This window comes from Prionailurus bengalensis, chromosome A1 (genome assembly GCF_016509475.1).
Source record: "Prionailurus bengalensis isolate Pbe53 chromosome A1, Fcat_Pben_1.1_paternal_pri, whole genome shotgun sequence".
NCBI lineage: Eukaryota > Metazoa > Chordata > Mammalia > Carnivora > Felidae > Prionailurus > Prionailurus bengalensis.
This window is the reverse complement of record NC_057343.1, coordinates 42682975-42704911: the sequence shown is the minus strand read 5'-3', so window position 1 is coordinate 42704911 and position 21937 is coordinate 42682975. Positions and strand designations below refer to the sequence as shown.

The 21937-nt window shown below is 35.1% G+C and overlaps 1 protein-coding gene and 1 long non-coding RNA gene across 8 annotated transcripts in view; one reads left to right on the top strand and one right to left on the bottom strand.

Annotated features, from left to right (window-relative positions):
- PCDH9 (protocadherin 9) overlaps nt 1-21937 on the top strand; it is a 932607-nt gene that overhangs the window by 35195 nt on the left and 875475 nt on the right. The window lies entirely within an intron of this gene.
- LOC122483362 overlaps nt 5842-21937 on the bottom strand; it is a 135010-nt gene continuing 118914 nt past the window's right edge. The window contains exon 3 of the long non-coding RNA XR_006297396.1: nt 5842-6029. This is a non-coding gene — a long non-coding RNA (uncharacterized LOC122483362). The remainder of the gene's footprint in view (nt 6030-21937) is intronic.

Sequence of the window (21937 nt, the reverse complement as noted above, 5' to 3'; positions counted from 1 at the left end):
AAGAGACTTTCAAATTTGAAAAATTAAAAGAGCCTTTTTTTTGAAACTCCTATAAACATAACTGTAGGCTTTTTTTTTTCATCATTATTTGTAATTAGAGTTTTTCTTTTCTCACTTATAAGGAAGTGAACTAAGAATATATATCCAAGGTGACCTACAGTAATACAGATTTGCATGAGAGGTTCCTTATTTTTACGACTGATTTCTTTTGAAAACACTCATGTTTTGGACTTTAACAGATAAGTAATATAGTTGGGATTCAGATTCTCTTCTTAAGTCCATTCAACATCGGATCAGATTTGAGATATTGTGCTTTTATGCATTTACTTATATCAGATGTAATGAAACTTAGAGAAAAATAGATAAATGACTACACAAAAGGAATTGTGTGAATGGAAGGGATAACGTTATCAGGGAAGTGTGACAGAGGCTTTCTTTTTTCTTTTTCTGTGTGTGTGTGTGTGTGTGTGTGTTCAACATCCTGTGGCACACAGCATGATTCCTTATATATAACTGACCAAGAACTAAAGCTTCAAGGAAAAGGAAGATCTGATGACAGTAACCATTCTGGTGTGGGATTAATTTATCAGATATCTTTATTTCACCAGGCTGAAGAATTTATCCTAGACATACTTGAATCTGGCATGACGCTGGATGTATGTTTGATTATAACTAAATGAGAATTTCATTGGGTGTATGTGGGCACAGTAGTAATTCATTGTGCTATAATTAGGTTTCACGTGCAAATTTTCAGTTTATCTCCCCTAGTTTTTACAAAATTAAATTGAGTGTAAATGGACTGAGAAAGGAGCGATAGGAGGAAGAAACCCACAACAGAATTGGGGAGAAAAAAAAAGAATTGGGTAGAAAAGATGGTTCCTACTAAACAGTTTTCCCTTCTGGCTACTTGATGAAAGATACTAGAATTTTGTATACACACTTCTTATAACACATGGAAGTCATATATGCTTCTGGCAATAAATAGTTCAATGACCAAGTGTTTAAATTGAATGGTTGCAAATGTTGCAGCTTTGTACACAAAAGTAAGGAAAGGACTATCCCTCACATAGGATATCTATATTATTTTAAATGACATCTCCCAGGGAATCTGCTTTGCTCACAATTAATTCTACTTTTCTGAGTTTAGCCACCAATGCTTATTCAGCTGTCCTTCCATTTTGTGAGAAAGTCCAGGACCCCTCTGATACATTTCTAACTCCACCCCTCTAGCTTTGAATTCATTGTCATTAAGTCACACTGGGTATGTGTGGAACCCAAGGATCCAGGCCATCAGCCCAGAGCCTGGAGCCTGTTTCCGATTCTGTGTCTCCCTCTCTCTCTGCCCCTCCCCCGTTCATGCTCTGTCTCTCTCTGTCCCCAAAATAAAAACGTTGAAAAAAAAATTTAAAAGCACTTATAAATCTATGGATTTTATATAATAAGATTAGACAATATATATGCAAGCCAAAAGGTTCTGCCACCAACAGGTTCTGTAATTATGAGTGGGATGGTCAGGAAAACTTTACAGAAGAGATTGACACTTAAGAAAGTGTCTCAAAGTTTAGGTTGGCAATCACATATTTGTTTGGTTTTTAGTCTTTTCATATCACTTTAATATTTATTCTCTCCATTACGCACAACAAATGGGTTTGGAAAGTCAGATATTTTTTTTTCCCCACGTCTTACCATTGGTAAAATTAAGATTGAATGATGGACTGCATAGTGGAAGAAAAATATATATTATATTCTTAATAGATAATAAGAACTATATTAATTTCTTTTAAGTCTTCCAACAGTACTTCTAATTATAATTTGGTTTGCCCCAATTTTTACAAGTTAGAAATCCAAGAAGTGACTTTGGGTCACATGGAAACAGATAGTTCAATTCTAGTAAGAAGGCTTTGTTTCTGATTTGATTCAATTTTCTTTCTTTCATAAAGTTTCTTGAAGGATAATTAGTAGAGGAAAAAATAAAAAGGAGAATGCTCTGGGAGATGCCTGAGGCAGGGCCAGTAGAGGAGAGATAATAGCATGCAGAAGTATATTAACAGTCTAGGTGGGGGTGCTGCTGGTTTCACCAGGCAGAGCCTTGTGTAGACAAGTGGTTAGAGGTGTGCCTGAAGTAGCATCTGGGGTTAAATTACAGGGAGCAACAATAATTCGCCAGGTGTTTCCATTGTTTCCAGTGTTTTCAACCTGAAGGGTGGGGAAATGTTCCTAACATGTAAATTATATGTTGTTTTCTTTTACAATATTGGAAACAGTTCTGGCCAGCAGAACAATCCAAGATTGTGAGCAGGAGAGGACATGAACAAAGTGGTAGATTGTGGAGATAAACTCTTCAAAGTCATTCAAATACTTATCAAGTATTTATTGAGAACCTGCTATGTGCTAAATCTGAGACAATAAAATAAGCAAGACATTCTCCCTGTTGTCAAGGAATTTCCATTTTTCAAGGCACATATATTTTCTGAGGAATTTACATTCTAGTCAGAGAAATAATAGTGGTTATATAATGTATGTACTAGGTATATTTAGGTATATATTTGTTTTGCTTCTGGAATTAGGACTTAGCAATAAAGATTAAAACCTCGAAGAGTGAATTATTTTCCAAAAAAAGGAGTATTTTCATAACATCCACCAAGTATTAGTGGTTATTAAAACATCAAAAACATATTTCATTGCTTTGAGAGACTCAGTCTTAAGAGATCATACGTGAGTAGAATAGAGGTCAAGGCCTTGAGAACTTCTTGTACAATCATTTCGCAGTATTTTTCAGTAGGATAGAAAATAGAAATTACCAGTGTGACATTGTTACCCCCATTTTCTACTTATCTATAAGAAGGTCAAATGAAAAATTAGCTTTCATTTGACATTTTTATTTTTATTTATTTTACTTTTTTCATTTAACATTTTTAAATATTACCAAGAAGAATCAAGAACTTAAGGGACATGGAACACTAAAAAAGCAATGTGTATTCTAAGAGAAAAATTAAGTTTTCTGCTATGTTTAAAATATATCATTCAAAATTACAGAAATTTTCAAATTATAAATAGTAAGACTAATCATATTTAAAAATTTTTGTTGAGGGGTGCCTGGGTGGCTCAGTCAGTTAAGCATCCGACTTCGGCTCAGGTCATGTTCTCTTGGTCTGTGGGTTCAAGTTCCACATTAGGCTCTGTGCTAACAGCTCGGAGCCTGGAGCCTGCTTCGGGTTCTGTGTCTCCCTCTCTGCCCCTACCCCACTGATGCTCTGTCTCTCTCTCTCTCTCTCAAGAATAAAACATTAAAAAAAATTTTAAATTGTTGACAAATCTATATTATTTAATGCATTTGAGCACTTCTCCTATCTATAATTGCTAATTTTGCATGGACAGCTTTTTACTTGATTCTGACCACCCAGTGTGCTGGATTCAGCATTTTCAAAGTAGAAATCCAAAGTTCCATCATGGAAACTACATTATTCAATTTGCTAGTTCATCTTTCTCCAAAGGATACATTAATTACTCAATTTCCTCTAGATACTGAATTAATTATGGACACAACAAAATAAAACATTTCTTCCTAATTTAAGGTATTAAAGTCTTACTGACCTTAACATGAAGAAATCTGGGAGTTTCAAATTTGGGAAAAGTGAAAATTAGTTTTACTACCATTCATCATTAGCTCATTAACTTAACAAACGTTGATATTTTGTTCACAAGTAGTGTCTTACTTTCTGCTTATCTAATGTTTGCTGTATTAAAAATACCAGGCTTAGCACCATCATGCAGTAAAGCAGAGGACTGGATGTCAAAGGGCCTGGTGAGAGGAATTATGTAATATCTATATATCTCAAGGTCTTTATCTAGTGTACAATCAGAAATTTTGAGTAGAATTTCCAAGATTCTTTGGAAATTAAGATTCAGTGAGGACCTCTCCAAAACATTTTGAAGAGTGTAGGCCTTACAAAGCAATACTGACAAATAGGCTTTTAATTGATAAAGGTAAATATCAAAAATGGCATAAATGTTTGACGTGCCTTTGTGGCAGTATTTAAAGTTGTATTAGTTGTGATCATTTTATTTTAGGAGTATTTGTTTCAGTGGATTAGTTTATATCCACTAATTGCATTTATAGAGATAAGTTAAGATATCATGATTTTCTTTTGAAGCTAAGTTACTTTTTCCTTGAAGTATTAGCTTAGTAACCTCTAAGATAAGTTCCTTATCTCCACCTGGAACATTTTCCCCCCAAGATTCTCATGTGGCTTTCTCTCTCACTTGATTCACATCTCTGTTCAATACCCCTCCAGTGCTGTTATTATTATCTTTGGTAATATTGCACATTTATTTTTTATCTGTATGTATTTTTGTGACTAATGAGAAATAAGCTTTATGAGCCTTTTTCATAGCAAAGCTGTATCCCTATTGCTTAGATTTGCTTTGCCAGTCAGTAAAGTAGACCCTAGCTATAGGTGACAATTTAGTTAAAAGTGACAACATAAGAAAAGTATTTCCTTAGTCACAGTAGTCACATATCTGCTCTCAATAGTCAGATGTGGCTAGTGGCTACTATATTGGACAGTACAGACATATTTCCATCATCCCACAAAGTATTGTGGTCAGCACTACAGTGATTGACATACAAAAGATACAAAATAAATGAGTGGTCAAAATGCAAATCCAAAAATCTAATGTTGGGAGTTAAAACCTATCATTTTCCGCTTTCTTTAGATGGAATTATTCCCAGGCCATGAAAGATATTATAAAAATGAAAAGGTGAAGCCTGTCTCCCAGACCCTTGTTTACCTGAAGAGTCAAAGATTTCCAAGGCCAATCACTAGTTTTTTCTTCTTTTGAAGTGTAATTCCAAGTATTTCATTTAAAGAGAAGATATATTTCTTTATAGATAAATAACTTACTGAGATTAGCAGAAAATTAATTTGTTAGGAAAATAGAATTAGTATTACCGGGCATGATCGCGTGAGGAATTATACCTCCCTTGTGAATTATAACAGCATTATCCCCAAATAAGTAAAAAATAAAAATCCCCAAACATTTATCTTTAAAAACTACACTTGTTTCACATTAGTAGGTTTAATACAAATTTAGACAACATTAAGATAGGAATGGGAGGGTATTTATGACAGCAAATAATCTCTTTTATAATAATACTAGTATAGGGTTGCTATGTAACAAAGTAATGACTAAAGCCAGTAAATTATTATCAACAAAACTGTTATCACTAAAATAGTAATCTCATATAGATGCATAGAAATTGGTGGGGTAAGAATAATGCAGATTTTTTTCCATTTCTGTTTAAAATTCAACTTTATTAGTAAATTATAACATATAAACTGGTTTGTTTTAATACTGAAAATTTCTTATAAAATATTTATGGTTAGATTTTACTCTTGAAATGGACTTGCTCATCTGAAGAACATGGGCTTTGAAATTGCTGTATTGTGGATACAGCTGCATTTTCTCTTAGCCTGTATCAATAAAATAAAAATAGATGTGATTTCTAAATTTTATTACCATTTATAGGCATAGACATGTGACAACATTTATGATTATACCTATTTATATATGAGCTCATATAAAATCTATAATGTAGCTTCAGAATATGTTTTGATCAGTTGTCCATTATATAAACAGAATTTATAGATATACCACTTAAAGGTGTTATAAGGTCTTCTGCTGGAAATAGAAACTATATCTAAGAAAACCCATTATCTAATCTTCACAGTTTATAGCAGACCATACTGTGTAAATCAAATCCATCTGTGGACACTTTGGTGCACATTTCTATACGCTGCCTTTCCTCTATCCCCAGAGATTCAACAAGACTCAGGGAAAGACAGTTATGATTGTTTTCAGTTACTGAAGAAAGCGGCTTTTATATTTACGGGGAGGATCACAGAGGCATCATGCAACCTGGAGAGCTCCCTTGGCTCCAGGTTGTAAGTCGTTGGGGTGTGTTTGTTCTTTTGTTTGTCTTTCAGGGCTGCATGGAACAGCATGACCATCATGTTCAGCTTTGATGCCTGTGGGAGAGATAGGTTAGATATAAAACACAGTACAGAGGAAGACAGATGCTTGCTGCATTTGTATTGAAAAGTTTAGAGGAAAACGTTAAAAGCATTTGGGTTCACCTAAGTTGAAACAAACAAACAAACAAACAAACAAACAAATGAACAAACGAAAATACTTATAAATTGCTGGTCAAATTATCAGTGGTTCCTCTCTTTTAATTATAGCATAGGCCATAAAAAATGGCCTTAGTATTTCAGTTTTTGCTTTGCAATACCATTTTATGTGCAGGCTTATCAGCCCAAGAATTTACCGTGTCCAAATTTGATGTTTTTATTCATTTTGGGGTTATACTGAACCCATATGGTAAGAAATAAACATTACTATATCTAACTATTGTTATGCATTAATTAAAGTTATTCTCCATTTGATCTTTGATCAGATCCTTCACTTTCCCTTTCCTCTCTTCTTCCTAATCTCTTCTCTTTGTGGTAAATCATTACAACTTAACTAATTCTATTTAAGGTCTTGCTACTAAAAATGCAGTCCACCCATGAACCAGAAACATCTGCATTACCTTAGAGCTTGTTTGAAATGCAGAATCCCCATTCCTACTGAACCAGAGTCTCCATTTCAGCAGGATTTCCAAGTGATCTGAATGAATATTAAAGTTTGCAAAGTAATATTTTAGTGTATACACTATATTACAGTGGATATTTCCCAATCCTGTGTAAATTTTTGATGCCTGAAATGAAATTATACTTATCTATTATATAAAATCATCAAGACATGAATTTTTAACTTCACTGTTCCTCGACATACTCAAAGGTTCAGTCCACATAAATTATTTTAACATTATACTTATCCATCAGGATCCATATTGTTGAGTATATGCTCTTAGGATTCAAGCGTGTGAAGTATAATTCATTCCAACAACAGATCATTTCATGTTTATTGGTACCTTATGTGTTTATACACCAGAACAAGTTTTAGCTTTTGAAAACTCTTAAGTGCTTATTAAAAATATTTCCAACTAGTTGAAGAGTATCAGTGGTAGAGTGTCCCCATGATACTAAGGAGTTTTTTTCAGAAGGTTTGAGATCTATGGTCTCAGTGTCAGGTCTTTGAAAGCCTTAATAGTAGATTAAATATGTGAGCAAATTAAATATTTCAAGTGACTGATTTTGCTTTATTAACTGCAGCTTGTTAAGCTCATATGTAAAGATTTCTATGATGAAGTACAGTGTTTTAATGTATACTTATTTCATATATTGCAATTACTTGTACACATGTTACATATTTATATATTAGTATATTTCACACAGACAACTATAATCCTGATTCATCATCACATCTGTCCCCTCATGCCAAACATGTGAACTTTTAACCTGCATTTATCCTCTTCTCTTGGTTCTAATTTTAGCCATCTTATGTAATTTAATTGAGTAATACTTTGTTCTGCCATTTTATCTAATTTTTTTTTTTTTTTTAGTTTGGTCATCTATACATTCAACTACTTTTCATCTCTGAAAACAATTTGGGAAAGAATACCATTTTAAATTGTTTATCAAAGGCCTTATCATTAATTATAAAGTATAATGCATTTAATAAACATTTCTTTTTAATTTAACCAGTTTACTTCTTCCTGGGCCATATATCTTCAACTAGAAATCAGAGATACATTGGATTCTCAGAATACAATATACAATTGCACAGACATTTTCAGAATGTCATGAAATTCTTAAAAATTTATTATATATATTACATAAAGTAATACACAGTTCTATATTTTAAGAAGCTTAATTATAAGTAGCTACTAATTATAACACTAGCTAAATATTAATGTATTTTATTTAATTCTGTGCAAAGTAGACAATTTAATTTTTAAGTTATTTTATGTTACTCATATAGGGTTGGAGATAGATTTTCACTATTCACCACTAAATAAATAGAATACCCAAAATTAGGCAATGAGAATAGAAATATATATTGTAGAAATATTTTTTAATGTTTATTTTTGAGAGAAAGAGAGCACGAGCAGGAGTGGGGCAGAGATACAGGGAGACACAGAATCTGAAGCAAGCTCCAGGTTCTGAACTGTCAGCACAGAGCCTGATGAGGGGCTCAAACTCAGGAGTGGTGAAATCATGACCCGAGCTGAAGTCGGCCGCCCAACCGACTGAACTACCTAGGCACCCCAATATTGTAGAAATATTGTTAAAGAAAATGCTGCATAAATTGTCCTTGGTGGTGGTGATGTTTCCTTTCCGTGTGTGTGTGTGTGTGTGTGTGTGTGTGTGTGTAGTTACGGTAAGAACACTTAACATGAGATCTATTTTCTTATTGTGCATTTTTAAGTGCCTGATACTTGTTGCATTCTTTGTAAAAAATGAATTTTAACTGACATTCTTTCTAATGGATCAAGAAATTAGTATAGCATTAACTCACTGCCTTCGAGTATATTGGTAGGTATAAGAGGGAAGATGAGTGGGCAAGTAATTATAGTAGAAGGTTGTATATGACAGTGCCATGAGGCAAATCTTGATTATGTCATATGGACATTCTGTGCAAGAGTTATTGCAGTCAACTGAGAAGACCAAAAAGAAATTCATTAGCATGAGGTTTGAAAGGTGAATCACCTTTTGAGGGGTCTGGAAAGGTCACTCTAAATGAATGGAAAATGGTGAAAAACTATTCTATTTCTAGAATTCGTGGTTTTATTTGCCAAGATAATAAAATTACTTTCTCTGATAACAGAATACATGAATTATATAGGGAAAAGTTGTCATTTAAAACTTATGAACATCCCTCACCCTCCCCATACCTTAGTTTTAAAATCCTGTACCTCCAGAAATTCAGACATAATGGCGATCAAATTAGATTATCACATGGACAAAAGGCATAATTTGTTTAGAATTAGCATAGAATCCATTGCATGAAAAGGACCTTTTTTCATTATAACTTTCATCTTCATATTTTTTGCTCTTAAAGAAGCTGTGTGACTTTTAATTTCCAGCTTGTTCCCTGTGTCATTTAATAGCATGTTCAGACACCAAGCACCTGAAGGAAACTTTATCATGCATTTCTACTGATCAGGTTGTTGTGAAGTACTAACTAAAGAAAGAGATACTGTTGTATTTTTACCTGATCATGAGACATAGAAAATTTAGTGACACATACAAATTACTAGCTATTTTAGGAGAAGACAAATACACCACTGGGGCACTTACTAACACCATGTATTTAAGTAAGAAAATTATCAATACGTCATAGAATGATTTGAAAATATACATGAAAAGATGCTGCAAATCTGTATATTAGATCTTAATTTTAATCACTTAAACAGTGTTGTTATTTTATATCTGTACTCAAATTATTATTTCAAAATGTAATAACCTTTTGTTATAAAGGTTAAAACCAGTCAAACTGCTTAAACCATTTTTCTTTTATCTCAAACATCAGTCAGGATATTTTTTTCCTTTTTTTCTTTCTGGCTTTTGGAAAATAAAATACATAATGTATGGGAAATTTTGTAACTAAAAATGATTGTCTTTATCCTCTGAAGCACTTTGTTTTAACAATATCCCAAAGACTTAAGAGAAACATAATAAAAATAGAAACTAAGATAATTTGGAGTGATGTTTGGATTCTAAAAAGAAGAAGGAGGAAGAGGAGGAGAAAACAGGCTGTGGATACAGGAACTTGTAAGGAATCTAGTTCATAGCAAGCTTTTTCAAAAATGTATTTACCTACACTGCCCCAAATTCCACCTGACATGCTAACGTTGTATTTTTTTCTTAGTAATTAGGAATCCAGGCTTAAGAGTCAATAGAACTGAACTGAATTTCATTCCTGGCAATTGCTTGCTTTCTGGTTTTAAGCAAAATTTTAGCCCCTCTGATGCTTTCTGAAATGCATTGCGGTAAGGTTCAAATGGATTTAATGATTTAGCACTAAATACACAGTAATTATTATTTTTATTATCAATGATATTGGCTATAGTAGTAGTAACAGTAGTTGTAGTGATCATTCTAATCTGTAGATAAATTCATTAAATCCAATTAACTCATCTCAACATCTAGCTAAGAAAGCTGCATTGAGGAAATAGAGGCATTATTTTTGTTCATTTTCCTTTTTCAAGATATTTAAAGGAGAGTAATTTTAGAATTTAGATCTTGCCATGGCACCTACCAAACATTCTGCTAATATGACATAGTAACAGATTAAATATAGAGGTTGAAAGAAAAAGACGATTTGTGTCTAACCTCTTGATTCCTTGGTTTTGGGCCTGAATGAAGGATCCTAGGGCTGGAGTAGATTTAGGATGGAAACTAAGAGTCCTGTTTTAGTTAGAAGAAGTTTAAGATGCCTATTTGACATCTAAGTAGAATCATCAGGGAGGTAGTTTAATTAATGAGTCCTGAGAGGGAGGGAGGTTTTATCTGGAGATGTATGTTGAGAATCATCGTTGTATAGTTTGATGCCCTGAAATCTGGTAGCATGTGGGAGAACGGTCCATTCTGTCTTTTAATGCATTCATTCACCCTTAGTAGAATTTTACCACTTAATCACCCCCTTTTCAAGACACACTGTCTTTACTTGGTTTCTAGGACACCACTGTCCTCAATTTGCCCCTCATCTTACTCTCTGTTTACTTTGGTGGCTCCCCTCCTCCTGCATGTAAGCATGTCTCAGGGCACTGTCCTTGAACCAAGTAAAGAGAGTGTGTCAGGGAAAGGGGGGTGATTAACTGGTAAAATTCTGTTAAACGTGCATAAATGCAGTAAAAGACAGAATGGACCATTGGAAGAGAGGTGGTGCCCTTGAGACGAAAAGTTCTAGAGCCTGTCTTGTTGTAGTTTTCTCATGTCCTGTATTTTCATTCACTTCCCTTTGATGACTTTAAAAGCAATAGCTAGGGGCGCCTGGGTGGCGCAGTCGGTTGAGCGTCCGACTTCAGCCAGGTCACGATCTCGCGGTCCGTGAGTTCGAGCCCCGCGTCGGGCTCTGGGCTGATGGCTCGGAGCCTGGAGCCTGTTTCCGATTCTGTGTCTCCCTCTCTCTCTGCCCCTCCCCCGTTCATGCTCTGTCTCTCTCTGTCCCAAAAAAAAAAAAAAAAAAAAAAGCAATAGCTAAACTACAGTGTCCCTCCATGTCTCCAAGATTAACCCACATTATTCTGATTTTACACCTGGCATACATGGTTATTCCCACCATTTTTAGGATTTTCATATGGAATGTTTATACCGCCACTGTTACACTATTACCTATGAAGATTCAAATGCTGTCCCATCTTAACAAATTAAAAAATTATCTTAACCTCCAATGCTTTCCAATTGTTTTCACATTCATTTTATAAACTTACTTTGAAAAGGGTCTGTATCCTTTTTCTCCCATTTCCTGTTCTCTCTCAAACCTCTTGCAATATGAATTTCCTCTACAACTCTCCTGAAATCGCTCTGCTTAATGACACCAATGATTTCTTAAACACTGAAACCAGTGGCTTTTTATGATTATTCTCTCTATGCAGCTACTTTAAGTAGGAAGTTGAAAAAAAATTATTTGTACTATTTGCAAGTTTGATTTACCATGACTTAAATTTCAATAATAAATCCCCAGGAACTCCTCTTTGACTTAAGCTTTTCATAGACCCTAGTTTGAAAGCCACTGATCTAGAAAACAAGCATTATGCTAATGTCTTTTACAGAGGACAACACCTAAGGTAAAGGCCAAGCTGCTTGTCTCTGGGTTCCTACACATCTCCCACGGTTAAATTTCACATTAATTTGAAATTGATTTTTAGTAATTAAAATCACAGTTATATTAGCCTCTTGACACAAATTTAAAATGAAGAGCTTTAACTTTATAAACGATAATGCTTATTGCAGTTGATGGTACTAAAAGGTAACAATACAACTCTGTAAACACATTTGGAGTTGCTATCCCTGAACATGAGCCAGCATCATAATCTGCTTATCAGTGAGAAATGTTCAGGGAGTGTGAAATTCAACAAGACAAGCCAAAGAAAATTAATTCAGACTTGCCTTAGAAATGCCAATTGACCTAATCTTCTCAATCTATTAATTCTGAAGGTAGAAGGAGGAATAGATAGAAAAGCCTAGGGGGTGATCATAATGACACAAGACCTCGGAGCAGCTCACTGAGTCTGCCCTGCTCCTGAAGACCAACGAGGGAATTCTGAATAGTTATTTTAAATGTGCATAGGCCATTCAGAGTCTTATAGGTCAAAAGCAAAATCCAAAAATCAATAACAAAAAGTGAATTAGGAAACTTGAAGACATAAATAATGTGATGGGTTGATTTAATACAAGTTACTCTTGGAGTTGAAGGCATCCTGTAATAATAGCAGCAAGCCATGCGGAATCCAACAGTGAGCTCCATAGTGAGCTTCACTGGCAGATTTGGAGGTAATAAAAGCTTTGAATCATAATACTTATAAAATGGCATAACTGTAAAAAAATTCCTGAAAAGTAGTATACAGATTGTAGATGTGACTTAAAATTTGGAAGCTTCACACTCCACAGCCTGTCCATTCTTCCATTTTCCATGATGAATAATAAAGCAGAAAGCATCTGTAGGTAAGAGATGAAACTGATCTTTTAGGAAATATTATAGATTGTTAAAAAGCATCTCAATATTTCATACTTAAATCAAATATTCATTAGCTATTTCATCTAACCTTCCAAGCAGTCAAGTTTTGTAGAAAGAATTTCAAAGAAATAGTAGCAACTGGTAGTTTGGAAATGTAAAAGAAATTCTATTCTAGGTGTCTAACTGACCATAAACACATGCACTGATACCTATATTTTAGTTTGGAGTTTTCTTGGGGTGGCTGAAATATAGACCATGGATTTCTTAGCAAGCCATAGTTTTAAGTCTGTATTGCAATCAATATTTGCTTTCCTGTTCTATTTCTCTTTTTCCTTCCCCTTAACCTTGACTTTGAAATAGGTTTTAAAAAAGATGATAGAAACAGATTCCCAAGAGAAGTAATGAGAGCACATCTAAGAAACCGGGAAGAAATGTAGCTTAGCTTAATTTTTATCATTTTCCTCCGAAATAACAACTCTTGGTTAAAGAAGATCTATGAAATATTTGCTTCATAAATGATGACCTCAACATGACTTCTGGTATTTTTAGCTTTAATTCTAATAGAGTATGACAAGCATAAAAACTAGATTTAATACCAGTAATTATTATAATTATTATAAATTAAATAAACAGCATTTAACACTAGGAATCTGTTTTTGCTTAACCTGGTTTGTTAGGATGTAGTCCCTGTAGTTTTGATTTGACCTATAGTTACGTTAACAACCCACTTCATGGTTCAGCTGTGTCCTGAACAGGCTTTGTTGGGCGGCCTCTGAATAGATTGCCATGAATCTATCACAGACACTGCATTAAGCCCCAGTGATCCCCTTAAAAGGACTACTAGTGAAGATTTTTAAATAAAGAAAAAAAATTTCTACCTGGACTTTTGTGTCTGACAATCTAGGTGAGTGCTGGCCTTGACAGTTACTATGGGCATAATAAGTAGGTGTTCTCTGAACCTCTGTTTTCTTTTCTGTAGAATAGGGATTTTACTACCTCACTCATAGTAAAGAATGCAAACTCAATACAATACCTGGGATGTAGTAATGCATTCCCTTATGTCTTCAGAGCTCAACAATGTTTATTGTGCATTACTATATACCACAACTGTGTTTAACTGGGGATATGGGCATAACTGTACAACCTTATATTTAAAGTCTCTGTTCTCATGGACTTCATAGTGGAACTGGAAAGAAAATTAAGCAAGACTTTGCATTGTGCTGTTTGTGGTCAGTATAGAGTACCAAAGCGTTTTATAGCCAGCGTAATCGATTTTTACTCTTTCGGAGCTCAGGAAAGTCTCTCTCCATCATGGGACTATTTTGAGGAATTTAAAAAATGAAATTATTTATATATATCTTTAGTATCTAGCATAAAATAAGCATGCAGCAAATGTTACCTATTATTAATACGTTTAAGATGAAATTTTAAAGATCTAACTCTAGTAGGACTTAACTGGCAAAGGGGCAGATGATTCAGAAAAATACAACAGCATGTGAAGAGACCCAGACTGAATGAGACTGGCACTTAGAGGAGCTGGAAAAAAAAAGGCGACTGCATATAGTGAATTAGTGAATTTTCATAACTCTAGCCTTGAATACTCTACCCTGAACAATTTCAGACTGAAAGTTCAGGGTAGAGTATTCAAGGCTAGAGTTATGAAAAGTCCAATTATAAACTAAGTTAGAAAATGTAGATATTAAATTATAGAGGAAACGCATCAAAAGTGTTTAATATGAAGAGTTGGCATAATCAAATGTAGACAAAACAATGATAAGGAACAGTTACTGAATATTAGAATAAACAGTTATTGTATGCCACGTATATCATTTAATCCTCCCCATATAAGATTTACTGTCCTCATTTTACATCTGAAGAGATTAAGACATAAAGAAAGAAGCCATTTTCCCAAGAGTATACAAAATCTATCATAGAAGTTAAAGGCAAGGCTAAAATGGGATTCCATTTTAGCCTTGCCTTTAACTTCTATGATAGATTTTGCCCCCATCTGAGTGATCGTAACAAGATCTCCTTCGGTGTACAGAGAGGTAATATGGGAATTGGCAGCAGTAAGAATTGAGGAAATAATATCGCATGGATTAAGAGAGTAGCAGCGAAATAAAAAGAAAAAGAAGGCTTGAGAGATATTTAGAGTTGACAGCATTTGATACCTGATTTATATTGTGTTTGAGAAAGATGATGGGAGGATGAGTTCCAGGCGTGGCTTTGGCATTGGGTGAGTATTGCTTCCATTGAGTGAACTACGGAAAACATGAAGAGGACTGGTTTTAGGAGTGGAGGTTAAACATCATGGGTTCAGTTTTAGACATCTTGGGGTTGAGACATCTGAGACATATCCAAGTTGAGAGGCCTGGTGTAGTAACGTATGTTTTCCTGTCTGAGGGCTGAGATTTGAAGACCATCAGTGGTAAATGGTAACAAACAGTAGTTGAAATCTTGCTCTACAAGAAGTTATAAGAGAGAAGAGGACAAAGGGAGGAAACATCAACATAAGGGATAACACCCAATATTTATGGTTATACACAGAAACGAGATTGTGGAGTTATATTTTCAAAGTTGGACAGAGGTATGGGGTGAGGGGAGGAAGGCCCCAAGATCAACGAGAGAGGGTCAAGGTGTCAAATGCTGTCAATATACTAAATAAGGTACAGACTGGGAAATCAACTGGATTTGGTGAAAGGACTCCTGTAAGAAATTTCAGCAAGGTATAGAATCCAGATGGCAGTCAGGCAATTGAGCAGCAAGTGGTGGTGACAAAACTGGATTGAATGGAGATATTTCTTTCTTTAAAAAGTTAGAGTCTAAGTGGTGGAGAAAATATAGAAGTTCGGAGAGGTGACAGGTGGCAGAAGATTTTATTTAAAGACAGAAAGGCACCTGGGTGGCTCAGTCGGTTAAGCATCTGACTCTTGATATTGGCTCAAGTCGTGATTTCAGGCACAGTTTGTGAGATTGAGCCCAGGTTGTGATTTCACTCATGGTTTGTGAGACTGAGCCCTGCGTGGGACTCTGCACTCCCAGCCTGAAGCCTCTTTAGGATTCCCTCTCTCTCTCTCTCTCTCTCCCTCTCTCTGCCCCTCCCCCGATCATGTAAGCCCTCACTCGTGCACTCTTTCTTTTTTTCTTTTTAATTTTTTTTCAACGTTTTTATTTATTTTTGCGACAGAGAGAGAGACAGAGCATGAACAGAGCATGAACGGGGGAGGGGCAGAGAGAGAGGGAGACACAGAATCGGAAACAGGCTCCAGGCTCCGAGCCATCAGCCCAGAGCCTGACGAGGGGCTCGAACTCACGGACCGTGAGATCGTGACCTGGCTGAAGTCAGACGCTTAACCGACTGCGCCACCCAGGCGCCCCTCGTGCACTCTTTCTGAGAATAAATAAACCTAAAAAAAATAGAAAGTGTTAATTGTTTAGTAACAAAACACAGTAGATACTCTGAATTTTCATTTAAAAAAGCAAGTCTAAATTTTGCAAGTAGTTTCAATACCTGAAACTTTTATGACTTACGAGTGATAAGTCATAACAATTCAAAGCAATCATAAAATAATACATCAATGATAAAGGTACTTAACCGAATGCTTACTATAGACTGGACACAATATTCCATATTAACAATAAGATACTTTAATTCCAATACTGATCTATTATGAATGTTTGACTCTTGCTCCCATTTTTAGAAATGGAGATATTATGGCTGTGAGAAGTTACAGTTAGTACCAAAGATAGCTCAATAATTGCACTCTCTTTCCAATAGCAAATTGGTGTAGCATATTTTTCTTTAAATTTTTTTGGTAATAAGATCACAGGAATAAGATCTTACGAGGGTAGAAAAAAAATATTCCTCACATGCTCTTAAAAAAGGGAATGCCTGTCAGTGCAAAAAAAGAGAAGTCCCACAAATGAACCAGGTTTGCAGTGGAATAGACAAAGCCAGATAAAGAGTAAAAATAATCTCTTTTTTCTTAATGTTGTCTTATAGGTATATATTCATTTTTGCTTAGTCTAAAAATATTAGTGGTGCAGGAATAAGTGAAGCCAGGTAGCACTGTCAGTTGAAACATCTCTAAATACGTTTTCAGTCCTAATAGAGACTTCTATTTTTGCGTTTTGTTTTTATTTCTGGGAACCATTCAAGAGACACTTTAACAATTGTGCTTTAATAGTAGAATGATTTTAGTCAAAAACTTTAACGTTGAACGGAAAGTGCCTTTTCATTGAAGAGGAAATAAATGACGAGAGTGGGGCAAAATGTATGTGCAAAGATCTAGGCAGATCATCTGGTTAAACATGGGGGATTGAACCTGAAAAGATTTACGGGACCCTGAGCAATTTGCTGGAGGCTGGTAATAATTGCAACACTGCTTATTCCCTACTTCCCTTATTAACTTTCTCTGCATCGCCGCTCTTTTTGAGTTCATCCATCTTAATGAAATATCCATCTTCTGTCTTTCTTTCCTGCTTTACATTTTAGACCTTATAGGGGAGTGAAAGTAGTTTTCTCAGCTGGACTCACTCACTAGCCAGAGGCCAACTTTGCTTCCAAGCAAGACTTCATGCAATTTCCCCCATTAGGCATTTGTTTCATTGTCTACATGAGAGCAATAAAACTTACCAGCTAACTCAATCAAACACATCAGCTGGAAATGTCTTCTTGCTGTGAATGAACCAATCAGTTTAAAAAAAAAATGGTTTCCCTGGATTTTGTTGTTAGAACACTATGGATCTGTTTTTTGAATATTAGACATGGTTTCTATGTGTATATATTTGTGCATTTCTAAAATCTAGTGCTGGCATTTTAAAGTAAGTATTATCATGTTTCTCTTTATAATTAGTTAAAATGTGGAACTGGAAGAATAACTTTTAAGTCAGTTTTGAGAGTTATAGAAGTAAGTACTTTATTCTATCTGGAATGAATTTGAACAAATAACCCCTCTGCAGCAACAATTAAGTTTCCATTCGCTCTTATGATAAGGGAAATTATATTTATGAGATCTTTTTCACATATCTAGGATGCTCCCTGAGCTTTGAATGGGAGGGTCATTGGCATGGGTCGTATCACAAACAAGTGTGAAGTGAAGGCTTAGGGGAAATAGTTGTGGAAACAGGAAGCTGGGCTTCACCAGAAGCAACCATCAGTGTGTGTGTGTGTGTGTGTGTGTGTGTGTGTGTGTAAAAGATATTTAATTTTCTTACAAATACGTATTCTTGCTTTTTTAATTCATGTTTTATCATGCAGATCATATAGTCTATAGGATATCATATGTGGTGTGTGTGTGTGTTTCATTTTATAGCCTGTTTGTTCCAGGCCCTGCAAAAGGTATTCTCATGGATAGTTAGGATCATTTATATAGTAAAGTTCAGATCAGAGAGCTTACCATATCAAGGTGATTTATTTGTAATGAATCTTGTGTTGTGGTAGGTAGAAACCAACCAAGACCCCTTTATTTCTGGGGTTGTGAAAATTACTTTTCTATAATAGTAACAATTATTTTTCATCATTAAAAAAGCAAGTTTCTTTGAAGCATACCATAAATGTCTCAGGCATAAGCACCATACTGTCCAAGTTCAGAGGATCACTAAAGACATACTAAATCAAATAACAAAGAATGTTTGTTTCTGCCCATATCTGGATATATCATGCAAAAGTGTTTCAAAAGCAAACTTCTCAGCGTTTCAGTCATCGGAAATGCCTCTTTATAAAATAGCATTTAGCTTTATTTAGATCAAAATCAATGAGTAAGTATTTTTCTGACATGAAAGATGCTTAATTTGTTTTCAAATTGATAGAAACTTACTACACACCAATTTGACATTAACATAAGACAAATTCAAGACCAGTTTAAGATTGAATAAGAAATCTAGGATGGGCACATTAGCCTTGTATTTAATGCTGTGGGATTACAGCATTACACACACAGATCCAGCCCACCTGACCTTCTCTTACCTGAAGAATGTAGCTTTAGCTATTAGTTCAATGAACAAATAAGTTTATTTTGAACAATGTTTATAATCCATAATAAAAGGGACATTCATAGCTGGACTTTCTGTACATAGGGCCACTGTAATAAATAATAAATTTCTTTCCTCCCTCCATACCATCCATATGTGTATGTATGTAGGCACGTATATATGTATCATCTACTATCTGCAATCAGTGTTATTTTAAAATTAATATTTTATATACAAGTACATAAGAACAAGTTGGATGTATATTTGGAGTGTGTGCATGTGTATGTGTGAAAGAGATATTTAATTTTCCCACAAATAAATAATCCTGTTAATCAATGTTTTTCATGTAGACCATATGGTCTATGGGATATTAAAGATGCTTTTAATTTTTTTCTTCCACCATAAAATCTTAAATAATATGAATAAATTAATTATAAAATTTAATATCTATACATTATATGGACTGTTAACCTCTAGTCCCCTTTAATGGATAGTTTCATGTGACAAGGAAAACCTGTCATCTAAGTTGTTGAAAAGTTAGCTTTTGGTTCTGTACAAAATGATTTTTTTTAAAGGCACAAATAATTCATGCATACAACTCTACAGATCGAGCCTCTTTGGAGGAAGTTTATGGTTTGATAAGAGGGTGGTGGGGTTCTGTTTTATTTTTGTCTTATAGCTGGAGGCATAAAACAGCATTTTCTGCCTATAAAGGGTACTTAGAATTCGAAATTCAAAACATACCGAGACATATACTTCCTGCTGCCTTGCTAACCTATTTTCCAGGGTCATTTTCTTTCAAGTGCAGTTAAATTTTTTCTCTGTCGAACTGAAGTATGTACCAGAAGCTCTTGGGATTTGAGTTCACCATTCCAGTCTTTTATCCAGAGCAGGTAGCCTAAGTGAATTTTCCATCTTGTGAAACTCCTGCAGCGAAGCCGCAGAGGGGAAAATGGAGCTAAGTACTGACAGATGCATGAGTCCCCATATTGTGAATCAGGCTGGTGGCTGGAAAAAATATATATAATTTGCTGATCTTATAGGATGTATGTTTCAAGGGACTAAGATATTCACCCCTACATTTTCCACTTTAATGCTTTTCACTGGAAGGTCGATTCAATGCCTATACTTCTCAGGTGGCATCGTTCTCGTCTCCACTCCCTCTCCTGGTTGTTTTTATATAGCAAATTGCAAATTCTATTTATTCGAGAACAGTTATATGGGAGGGGTGCAAAAAAAAAACTTTAATGTGGGTAACTGTTAGTACTCCCAACCCCTGCTGCAGTTTTTTGGTCTGTTTGTACAAGGTAACCACAGTGATCTAAATTTCTCTCTCTTTGATTTGTCCTTAAAGAGTTATTATTGTTGTTGTTGTTGTTATTGTTATTGTCATTATTTTCAATTTTCTGAGTTGCAAGGGACGTACTTTGAGAGAATTGGGTGACTCTTTGATTTTTAGATTTTAGCAGCTATGGGTACAAAGGCATGAGTTTCTGCCTGAGGTCTAAATGCAGCCCACAGATTCATTTGGTATTGTAAGTGTTTCAAATTTAAATTAGCTGCCAGTATTTAAGAATTAAGAAATGTTAGCTTTCCTTGAATGCTTGGATGAACCAGTAACTCCACTCCACTCTTTTTTTAAAGTTTATTTATTTATTTTGGAGAGAGAGTGGGAGTGGGAAAGCGGCAGAGAGAGAGGGAGAAAGAGAATCCCAAGCAAGCTCCACACTGTCAGCACAGAGCCCAACGTGGGGCTTGATCCCAAACACCAGAGATCATGACCTGAGCTGAAATCAAGAGTCAGACACTGAACCGCCTTGAGCCATCCAGGTGCCCCAACACCACTCTACTCTCAAATGGCCACAAAACCCCTCTAAAGCTGCCACTTTAGAAAGCACAGCCTCCCTCAGATTTGTTGGTCCTATACTGCTTATCACTCCCTTCACTTGAGGCCATGTCTCCATTGCCATTTTTCATCTTTCCACCCATTTTAGCTTCACTTATTTACTTAACTGCAGGTTCATTGAAGTCATTTGAGTTTTCTGTTCATTCTGTAGGAAGAACAGAGATGTTACAAGTTTTCTAGCAACTCGTATAAGTTAGTATGTGCTGCCTGGAGAGAGGCAATAAGAATCATGCTGGGGTTGTGGCCTAAGCAGCAAAGTAACCCTTTAAGAGTTACAGTATTTGCCAGGGGAAGCAAGCAATCACATCAGACATAGTGGACACGCACTTGAGATGAAGGCAAGTTTGCCTGAAATAGTTCCATTACGGCAATTGGAAGAGAGGCTGGTACTTACTGCACATTTTATTCCGGCGGATTAACACACATTCTGAGATTTGGGCTCCATAATAATCTTGTTAGGTCCAATTTACAGATAAGAAGCTAAAGTCTAAGGTCTCATCTGATGTGATAAAATCAGTAAGTGGTAGTCTTAAGTTTTGAAGGTGCATTTCTGTTTATTATATTGTACTCCCTTAGTGTTATGAAAACTTTAACATTTTTTACAGCAGCCAATGAAATCCAGATATCTGTAAGCAGAGAATTAGATGCTAAGAGTAAGGCTTTTCAAAGAAATCAATTCCACTGCTCTCATTTTTTGAGGGCTTATCACGCATTCATCATGCCACTAGGTACTTTATAAAGGTTATCTCATTTACCTTTACAATTTCTCAGTTTGTAGGAAAGTATAATCATTACTCTATAGAAGAGGAAACTTAGGTTCATGGCCCCAGGCAATATATCTAAGATCACAAAACTAATAAGTCACTGAGGCAGGATTTATATCCTGAGGATAATTTCTTCAATGCCTACTTTCTATGCGCTATACCATTAAACTCTTTGTTGAAATATATAACAAAATGAGGATGTAATATGAGCAAAGATATATCACTACCATCACAATTTTGCCTGTGTCCAGTTCTTGAGATTTGGGATGAGATCATAAGTAAGTCAGTGTCTTGGTTCAAGGCTTTTAGTTTCACTTCTGACATATAGGGAAGAAATATGTCAACTTGACACAATATCGAGAATAAATTTAAGAGTTTTAATGATTGATGACAATCTAGTACCACAAAGTTTTCTGCTATTAATGGGACTAGAACCCTGAGATATACCCTGAGCTAGAAAAGTCAACTGTTAACCTCATTTTAACATTTTATCCCAATTTGTAACTATTTATGCTTGCCTTGGCTTAATGTGGATGCCCTATCTTCACCTTTGTCTTTTAAATACTTTTTTGGGTTGGATTGCATACAGTTAATTAAAAAATAATTCCTTGTAGAAAAACTTACTTGGAAAAATTAAACTGACAAAAATCATTCATTAAGCATAAGG